At 39.2% G+C, this 10819-nt stretch overlaps 1 long non-coding RNA gene across 1 annotated transcript; it reads right to left on the bottom strand.

Moving 5' to 3' along the window:
- Nucleotides 1-240: 240 nt before the first annotated feature.
- On the bottom strand, nt 241-10406 carry LOC124395384. The gene is made up of 2 exons (XR_006927616.1): nt 10297-10406; nt 241-595 (listed from the first exon to the last, which is right to left on the bottom strand). It is a non-coding gene; the product is annotated as an uncharacterized LOC124395384 (long non-coding RNA).
- Between the last annotated feature and the right edge of the window lie 413 nt (nt 10407-10819).

Genomic DNA, 10819 nt, shown 5'->3' with positions numbered 1-10819 from the left:
AAACACCTGTTTTAAAACTGTCCCCTCAGATTACAAATATTTTACTATAAAAGTTTCAAACATGAAACAGTTACTTGTAGGGACATTTCAGGTATTGAGTATATCAGTATAACCAGTTTTGATTAATTATGGGGACCAAATCTAAACACACTAAAATCAGTCATTGTGGGGATCGGGGTTTTAGTCAAAAGAGAATCTTCAGAACTTTTAAAAAAACAGGAGCTCTTTGTAGATACAACATTAAGTCTTATTACTATTTATTAAAAAGATGTTATACAGTATATGACATTTTCAAAACTCATCAGTATGAACAGTAAACAAATATTGCATAAAACAATTTTTTTGTTTTGAAGCAGGCTTCCATACAAACCTCGGAAACTTAGTGTGTCAATTAATGTGCTGAACCTTTTCTGTTTAGAACGGAGATATAATTTGTGATATAAAACTTAAGAGCGAACAACTGGTGAGCAAGTAGTTTCGCTTCTTTACATCGCATGCAGTCCGTCTCCTTGGAACTTTGCAATTGTTAATAAACTTCATCATGTGCTTCTCCACAGCCTGTATCTAATGTTAGTTCCAGTCTTCTTAATGTGACCTGCGAGGGGAACAAATAAGCATTTTACTAATGAGAAGCACTTGCATTACAATGCATCAACCAGTGGTGTTACAGGAAGTCACCGAAAAATTAAAACTTTGTTATCATGTCCTCTCCCTCAGGTCATTTAAACCCTGTATACAGTTCTTTTTTCTTCCAAACTAGGGGTGTGCGATATCGACAAAAATATATATCTATTTTTTTTGGATTTTATTGATAATAAAAATTTGATTATATTTTGCTGAGTATGTTATTGTGCTGGTACTTTAAGGACAACAGTGGACAACTGACTCCTAAAATTGTAATATTCTTCATATTCTGTGTGTTTTTTTACCTATAAAACATTTTTCTGAAATTGTGCATCATCTTTTAAGTCAAATTCTTACATTTAATCAGTCAATTAAAATATTAAGACATTTTGACTGTTACCAAGCAAATGAAATCAGTATTTTTTTATCATATTATAATATAAATTTTATAATACATTTTAATGGCTGATTTTTTGAGAAAAAAAACACTATATTTCTCATGTGATATTAATTAATTATATAAAATGATATAAATGCACACATATTTTGCCCCCATATGTTGGCTTTTGTTATCATGTAGGGAAAGAACAGACTCTAAATGCGCACGCACATGAGTCTAATCTACTAGAATATCATTTATACATGGTTGGAAAGACATTAGGGTGAGTAAATGATCTATCCTTTTAACTTGAAGCTTTAGTTCTACAGCTACAGAACCACACTGAATGCCGTTATCGATTAGTTGGGCTGCTGAAGTTACGGGTTAGCGTAACAATTAGATAACACATCCGCTTGCGAAATAGAGCAGAGTACAGGTCAACCAGCAGCAGGAAAAAGTGTAAACAGGTGAAACATCAGCATCGTAAAGAAACACTGTATATCTCTCTATATACAGTCGTTTAATGAAGTGCTATTGTTTAAAATGTTTGTTTGCAATTTTTGGGACAGTCGCACTGGATCTGTTCTGGTGTGACTTGTGAGCATCAGGGTGCCCAATCAGATTGCTTAATGGATTAGATTAAATTAAATTAAAGATTTCATTTTTAGCCAGTGTTGTGGTTTTTAGCTTTTGATTATACATTTGTATACCAATGCATATTTTTTCCTTTTTTTGATCGAGCCTGTTAGCTTGCTGCGTTTCGTTCCATTCTCTCTTTATAGCATTTGTCAACTATTACAGTAAATGTCAGGCTCAGATCAAGAATCGGAGACCAGAATACAGTCAGTACGTTTTATTTGCCGTAGTACACAGACAGAAGCTTAGGTAGAAGCACGCACCGGAAAACGTGTATAAACCAAACAGGAGAAGTCCAGGGATGATCGCTAGTATGAACTGTAGATCGGACGGTGAGTGAGTGAGCCGAGAAGGAGAAGGGGAGCGTAGATTGGAGACAGGTGAAGGTGGACTATGAAGGCAATATGCTGTGACTGTGTTGAGTGCAGAGAGGAGGCGTGGCATATATTATTTAATTATTATATACAATTTATGAATTATATATTCTAGATGCTTTAACCCAGCCATTAGGGAGGCACAAGCCAGTGCACTCTTAGTGCTGGTCCCAAGCCCGGGTAAATGGGGAGGGTTGCGTAAAACATGTGCCAAATCAAATATGCGGATCACAAATGAGAATTTTATACCGGAACGGTCGAGGCCCGGGTTAACAACGACCGCCACAGGTATCGTTAGCCGACAGGGTACCAGTGGAAATTGGGCTACTGTTGGCCGAAGGAGGAGACGGAGAGGAGGAAGACGTCTACAGAAACAGCAGGAAAAGGAGCAGTGTAGGAGAGTGGAGGTTCGGGTTGGTACTTTAAATGTTGGTACTATGACGGGTAAAGGGAGAGAGATAGCTGATATGATGGAGAGGAGAAAGGTAGGTATGTTGTGAGTTTGGAGGTGAGTTCAAACTGTTCTATCATGGTGTGGATGGAAAGAGAAATGGTGTAGGGGTGATTCTGAGGGAAGAGTACAGTAAGAGTGTTGTGTAGGTGAAGAGAGTTTCTGATAGGGTGATGAACATGAAGCTGGAAGTTGAAGGGATGATGATAAATGTCATCAGTGCCTATACTCCACAAGTCGGCTGTGAGATGGAGGAGAAGGAAAGATTCTGGAGTGAATTAGATGAAGTGGTAGATGGTGTACCTAGGAAAGAATGATTGGTGATTGGGGCAGACTTTAATGGGCATGTTGGTAAAGGGAACAGAGGTGATAAGGAGGTGATGGGTAGGTATGGCCTTAAGGAGAGAAATGTGGATGGTGGTAGATTTTGCTAAAAGGATGGAAATGGCAGTGGTGAACACTTATTTTAAGAAGAAGGAGGATCATATGTTGACGTATAAGAGTGGAGGAAGGTGCACACAGGTGGACTATGTTTTATGCAGGAGATCCAACCTGAAGGAGATTGAAGACTGTAAGGTGTTGGCAGGGGACAGTGTAGCTAGACAGCGTCGGATGGTGGTCTGTAGGATGGTTTTGGAGGTGAAGAAGAAGAGAAGGAGAGTGAGGACTGAAAGAAGAATAAGATGGTGGAAACTGAAAGAGGAAGAGTGTAGTGTGAGGTTCAGGGAAGAGGTCAGACAGGGGCTCGGTGGTGGTGAAGAGGTGTTGGGTGATTGGGCAACTACTGCAGGAGTGATGAGGAGGCAGCTAGAAAAGTACTTGGTGTGACATCTGGAAATAGAAAGGAAGACAAGGAGACATGGTGGTGAAATGAGGAAGTGCAGGAGAGCAGAAGGAGAAAGAGGCTGGCAAAACAGAATTGGGATCGACAGAGTGATGAGAAAAGTTGTATGAGAGGTTGGACACTAAGGAAGGAGAAATGGATTTATACCAATTGGCCAGGCAGAGGAACCAAGCTGGGAAGGATGTGCTGCAAGTTAGAGCAATAAAGGATGGAAGGGGAAATGTGTTGACTAGTGAGGAGAGTGTGTTGAGAAGGTGGAGGGAGTATTTTGAGCAGCTGATGAATGAGGAAAATCAGAGAGAGAAGGTTGGATGATGTGGAGTTGGTGAAGCAGGATGTAGATAGGATTAGTAAGGAGGAAGTGAGAGCAGCGATTAAGAGGATGAAGAGTGGAAAGTCGGTTGGACCAGATGACATATCTGTAGAAGCATGGAGATGTTTAGGAGAGATGGCAGTGGAGTTTTTAACCAGATTTTTTAACAAGATTCTGAAAGGTGGGAGGATGCCTGAGGAATGGAGAAGAATGCTGGTACCGATCTTTAAGCATAAGGGAGATGTGCAGACCTGCAGTAACTACAGGGGAATTAAGTTGATCAGTCACACTATTAAGTTATGGGAAAGAGTAGTGGAAGCCAGGCTGAGAGAAGAGGTGACCATCTGTGAGCAACAGTATGGTTTCATGCCGAGGAAGAGCACCACAGATGCCTTATTTGCTTTGAGGATGTTAATGGAGAAGTATAGAGAAGGACAAAAGGAATTGCATTGTGTGTTTGTGGATTTAGAGAAAGCGTATGACAGGGTGCCAAGAGAGGAGTTGTGGTATTGTATGAGGAAGTCAGGTGTGTCAGAGAAGTATGTGAGGGTGGTGCAGGACATGTATGAAGACAGTGTGACAGCAGTAAAGTGTGCAGTAGGAACGACAGACTGGTTCAGGGTGAGGGTTGGACTACATCAAGGATCGGCCCTGAGCCCTTTCCTGTTTGCAGTGGTGATGGACAGGTTGACGGACGAGGTCAGACAGGAGTCTCCCTGGACTATGATGTTTGCAGATGATATTGTGATTTGTGGTGAGAGTAGTGAGCAGGTTGAGAAGAGCCTGGAGAGGTGGAGATATGCGCTGGAGAGAAGGGAATGAAAGTCAGTAGGAGTAAGACAGAGTACATGTGTGTGAATGAGAGGGAGGGCAGTGGAGTGGTACGGTTGCAGGGAGAAGAGGAGGAGAAGGTGGAGGAGTTCAGGTACCTGGGGTCAACAGTGCAAAGTAATGGAGAGTGTGTTAGAGAAGTAAAGAAAAGAGTGCAGGCAGGGTGGAGTGGGTGGAGAAGAGTGACAGGAGTGATTTGTGATAGTAGGGTATCTGCAAGAATGAAAGGAAAGTTTATAGGACTGTGGTGAGACCTGCGATGTTGTATGGATTAGAGACAGTGGCATTGAGTAGAAGACAGGAGGTGGAGCTGGAGGTAGCGGAGCTGAAGATGTTAAGGTTTTCGTTGGGAGTGACGAGGATGTACAAGATTAGAAATGAGTTTATTAGAGGGACAGCGCATGTAGGATGTTTTGGTGACAAGGTGAGGGAGGCGAGATTGAGATGGTTTGTACATGTGCAGAGGAGGGACATGAATTATATTGGTAGAAGAATGCTGAGGATGGAGCCACCAGGTAGGAGGAAAAGAGGAAGGCCAAGGAGGAAGTTCATGGATGTGGTGAGGGAAGACATGCAGGTAGTTTTTGTGAAAGAGGCAGATGTAGAGGACAGGGGGGTATGGAGACAGATGATCCGCTGTGGCGACCCCTAATGGGAGCAGCCGAAAGAAGAAGAAGAAGATATATTCTAGATGCTTTTATCTTCACAACTGAACAGAATGTCTGTGTATTATTTTTTTTTCCACAAAATTGTCAAAACAATGTTGGATTATATTTTCTATTGATTTTTTAAGCATTATTCAATTAAAACGGTGCAAACAAACACTAAATCAAAAAGCAGCAAATAACAGCAGCAGTAAACGATAAAATTTGTAGTCACTGTTGTGGTTTATAGGAATGATTATGCATTTGTACACCAATCCATCAATATATATCTTGCTGCATTTCTCCATTCCAATCTCATTTTATAACATTTTTCTACAACAGTAACTTATTTGTTTTCAAACATGATTTTACTTTACATTTTAATTTCTGCATATATCATTTAATTATTACACACATTTTTTTATTAATTATATTCTAGATGTTTATATCTTTACAACTGAACACAATGTCTATGTTTTATTAATGTCTGTTTTTTTTAAAACATGGTTGTCAACTTGCCATCTACAATTATCATTAAAAACAATACAAATGTTGATTTACACAAATTGCTTCACCTTGCATACTCAAATGCTGTTTTGGTTTTGTTTGGTTTTTACAGGAAGAAGCAACCCAGCATGAGTGAATTTGTTCAATGGAGAAATCCCACATGTGCTCCGCAACAAGCAGCCACTATAAGCTTTAAAATGTCTAAATTAAAGATGGTTAAACTGTGTTAAATATGTGACTTTTGCATTTTTTTTAGTACACTTCTATACATAAATATCCTGAATTGAGGTTTTATACAATTACAATAAGCAAAACATTATGTTTACATTTTTTTAATCCAATTACAGTTTTTCTCAATCAATTTGGTACATTTCTCCAAACTCAGGTAACAGCTCTCAAAACAGTTAACACAGCAAACTAAACACACTCTTATGCTGGCAAAACCGCACAATGAAACACAGCATTTTATTCTAGTAATGCATTTATTAAAATTCAATATTAACATCAAAACTAAAAGTGTGTTCTCTGTTGATTTTATAACAAATTCAGCTGAAGATACACAAAGAAATAAATGAAAATACATGTTTTCATTAAGTTCTTTAATGAGTTCAGATGTATAACAAGTTGTCACCCCCACACACAAATATATATATATATATATATATATATATATATATATATATATATATATATATAGATATAGATAGATAGATATAGATAGATATAGATAGATATATCTATCTATATATATATATAGATAGATATAGATAGATAGATATAGATAGATAGATATATCTATCTATCTATCTATATCTATCTATCTATATCTATATCTATCTATCTATATCTATCTATCTATCTATCTATCTATATCTATCTATCTATCTATCTATATATATATATATATATATATATTTATATTTGTGTGTGGGGGTGACAACGCCTTGAATGCTGTATCCATCCTTGACATGCTTGTGCCCCAATATCTCCACAGGCCTCTTCCATCGCTTGAAGAAGACTTACTTGGTTGTAAGGGTTGCGATCATGTACTTTCCATCTCCAAGAGGAGAAGAATTCTTCAATTGGATTCAGGAAAGGAGAATATGGTGGAAGAAACACCATCCTGAATTGTGGGTGATTCTCGAACCACTCTCGCACTAGTGCTGAATGGTGGAATTGGACATTCTCTAGAGTAAAAAGAACACAAGGTAAAATATAGTAAATTTGTGTTTTACAGTAATGGCATTGATTGCAGTCCATACTACTGTAAAATTGTTGCTGAAGTTTGAGTTCACACTTTGAAGCAGCAGTATACATAGATATGCCTAAATCTTTTCACATATAGTAGCATGGAATAGATTATGGACACATACTTAAAATTCAGGAAAAATATATCTTTGAGTTGACAGTAAAATTGCAGTAATTGGGTTGCGCATACTTGAACAAACTGGAATCGCAACTTCTTCACTCTAACGGAGTTTCTCTCAAAGGGCACTTTGTATAATTACTTCATTTGGATAGCATTTCTTCTTAGAACACGGTCAATTGTGGAGTGACTGCATTGGTGGATATTGTGGAACAGTTGATTGTCCTGTGTTATTCTTTGCTGAATTTCTTTGAGGCGGAGGGTGTTGTTCTGGACCACCATGTCAACAATGGCATGCTCTTGTTCAACTGAAAAAAGTCTTGTTCGTCCACCTGAATGTTCTCTAACTTCAATTCTGAAAAAGCTTTGGACAAGCAGTAACATTTACTGTAGAGATCTAGACCTATGTCAAACAAGACTACATGGACTCTCATTGTAAAAGTAGAATGATATAGTTACTTACCGGTTTTCCCTCTGAAATGTACGGATAATTGAAGCCACTGTGGATCTGTTTATATTGGGCTGAACTCTCTGGCCAGCTTCTCTCAGTGAGAGACCATGATTTATGACATGGTCAATAAGTGTGGCTCTGATTTCATTTGAAACACGCGTGTACCCTACCCTCATTTTACCTCTCCTCCCTCCTCTTACACCTTGGCCTCCTCTTCCTTTTTGCCCTCCTCTTTCTCTTTGCCCTCCTCTTCCTCCCTGTCCACCTCTTCTTATATTTTCTCTTCCCACTATACCATTGCCCTCCAATCTATCCATATCTTTAATCTCTTCTCCTCTTCCTACATCCTCAGCTCTTCTCGCTCTTCCTCCTACATCTTTAGCTCTTCCTCCTACATCTTCAGCTCTTCTTTCTCTTTCTCTATCTCCTCTTCCTCTTCTTCTTCTCCCTCTACCCTGGCCACCACCTCTCACTCTTAAACCTCTTCTGTTTCCACTGCTCATACTTCTTTTTTTTTTGTCTTACTGTATCTCCTCATTTGTCTTCTTTGTTCTTCTTCTCTTCCCCTTTTGTAGTTGTTGTAATTACGTAAGACAGCTGTGTGAACAATTAGGAAATTGGCTTTTTCTGTGTTGAGTGGATTACTAACTCATCAGATAACAATTTGGCGTTAATTAAAGACACAAGGTGTGCAACTGACTATTTTACAATTCACAGAGTTTTGTTTGTTGTGTTTTGAAAATGGTACAAAAATGCTTGTGATCTTTGTAAAGAACAATGAAAAAGTTACAAATGTTTTTCCTGATATATTAAAGATTTGGTTGGCTGTATGAACTGCTGTGATAAAATTAGGGATTTTTGTGCACAGTGTTTTGAGAAAATTATGCTTTTGATTTGTGATTTGTATGAAATGAAGGAGAATTTACTATCTGTTTAGGACAATTACAAAGTGTACTGATCACTGTGTTAACTGTTTTGAGAGCTGTTACCTGAGTTTGGAGAAATGTACCAAATCGATTGTGAAAAACTGTAATCGATTATCAAAAGTATCATTAGTTGCAGCCCTAAACCATTTTTGATTTTGTGTAGTAATACACCTGGGTATATTTCAGTTATTCACCATCTATTATGTTAACCATAGACTCCCTGTTTTAAAGTAAAAGTTATATCCCCATTAATTATCTTACTTATTGAGTGATATTTAAGTTTATTGACTAGAATAAGACAATATTTATGGATAAAGAGCCACTAATACTGTACTAAGACAAGTTGGCACCTTGTTCTAAAGTGAAAGTTATAGCCACATAAATTTTGGCACTTATTGATGAACCAGCGAAATATGACATCATGCTGCTCAGGTCCCGTCCACAACCATTGACAGACTGTGTCAGGGAACACGGGTGCAGTGCTGGGTGACTGGATGGGGGGACCCAAATGCAGGATGCAAACAGGAGTTAGGCAAAAACAGGCTTTAATAAAAAGTAATCAGACTGAGCGATGGGGCAAAGGCAAAAACAAAGTCCAAAAAACAGTCCAGGGTCTTAACACAGGTGAACAGGGCAATGCAGGGAAAGAAGCAAAACCAAAACCCAAAACAGTGCAAAAAATCCATTAACCGGCAAACTGAGCAATACAGGGGAGAGCAAAACAAGAGGCAGAGAAGAACAGAGATCAGGGTCAGGGTCAGGATCAGAAACAGGATCAGAAACCAGGGCAGGCAGGGTGGCAAAAGTAATCTCAGGGGCTAGGAAGCCGGTAATAATCTGGCCCCGAGCTAAAGTTTTGGTTGTCCTTAAATACCAGGAGGCACGGAAAAAACGGCAAGATGGTCGCCGACCCGGAAGTGCGCTGCAAAACCGGAACTGCGCACAGTGTGCTCAGAGATCCTGACAGACTGTAACGTATTATCATATTTTAGCCCTCGTACATTGTCCACCATTTTCTCTGTGCTTTAGCAATGCACCACAATGTGTGGTGGGACAGATTTGTTGTTTTACACAACCACTGAGGAATTTTAACTAAAGTATTTTGCAGTCATTTCATGAAGACCCTAAAGAATCATACCAATCTGTAGAAAGGTATCAGGCAAAAATAAATGGAACAAACTATACAATACTATAGATGCTATAGGCTATATTGTGGTTACAAGAAATCATTAGATGACTTGTTTATTCGTGGGATACGATTTTGTAATTTGTTCCCTATGGTAGCCCGTTTCTGCCACATAAAAAAAAGTTAGCCTAATTGCGACTTTATTTCTTGCAATTCTGACTTCATTTCTGTTCTAACAACCAGGAGGTAGCTTGATCTATCACTTCTGCTCCTGCTTTAATATTACAATGTAAGATTACATTGAAAACTATCTGTACATAGCAGACAGGAGCTGAGGCTACAATGGCTGTGTCTGTTCTGCCTCTGTTCTGTCCTCTGTCACATAACACGGACATGTGACACATCAAACCGCTCGGCACAGTCTGAGGAATCTCCGTGGCATAAAGATGCTGCGTGACATCACGTTGGCGGGAACGTGCAAAAAAAAAAATAGTAACTCGACACAACTCCGGGGACACGGGCGTGTGTCACGCCTAAATACTCGGCACGGCGAATGAAGTCGAACCCCAGGTCATGTGATGACCTCACGTGATGTCACTGGTCCTGACCCCTCGGAAGACATGCATGCGAGGTATCGAAACGCTCGTCTCTCGAAGTATGATCGCGTCTCGCGATCGGCACAGAAAACACGGTGGGTGCTAAAAAACTATGCACACCCGGTATTTTTGCACAATCAAGCACCACTCACATTTTCTTCAGCAACTGTCACATTCTGGTGATCTTTGCAATACAGTCACAACATCTATAAGTTCTCCAAAACCTACCTTTATAATTGTTTCCGTGTTCAGCCTCCGGTACGTCGGTCTTGTCGCGGACAACATGATCCTCCGCTTCTTTTAAGAGTTTTATTCCTCTCCGTCCCATTATATCCGTCCCGTTATATCCGCCTGTCTCACGGCACCCCAGCTCGCTCCTTCGGCTCCCGGGTTCACAAAGCTTGCACTGTCTCACGAGCTCCCGAGACACCGCAGTTAGCAATTAGCATTCGCTTTACCATACGCAGTAATTACACGCAGTTTCAATTATATAATGACGTGTAATTTAAGTTTATCAATAGTATTTTCGCCACATTCCAAGATTCTGATAACAACGTTAAAGTTAATTAATCTAATTCGAATACTCTGGATGAACAACTAAGAAATGAACAGACACTATTACAGTACAGAAAAGTATGAATTTTGTCCGGTCACTTGCACTCAATATAAATCAAATATGCAATGAAATAAATACATTTGTGCTGCTAAAATTCATAGTCATCATCCAAACTGTAGTTTATATCAACAAATA

Source organism: Silurus meridionalis, chromosome 2 (genome assembly GCF_014805685.1).
Source record: "Silurus meridionalis isolate SWU-2019-XX chromosome 2, ASM1480568v1, whole genome shotgun sequence".
NCBI classification, from domain to species: domain Eukaryota; kingdom Metazoa; phylum Chordata; class Actinopteri; order Siluriformes; family Siluridae; genus Silurus; species Silurus meridionalis.
The sequence above is the reverse complement of the archived record's forward strand: the minus strand, read 5'-3'. Positions and strand labels throughout refer to the sequence as shown.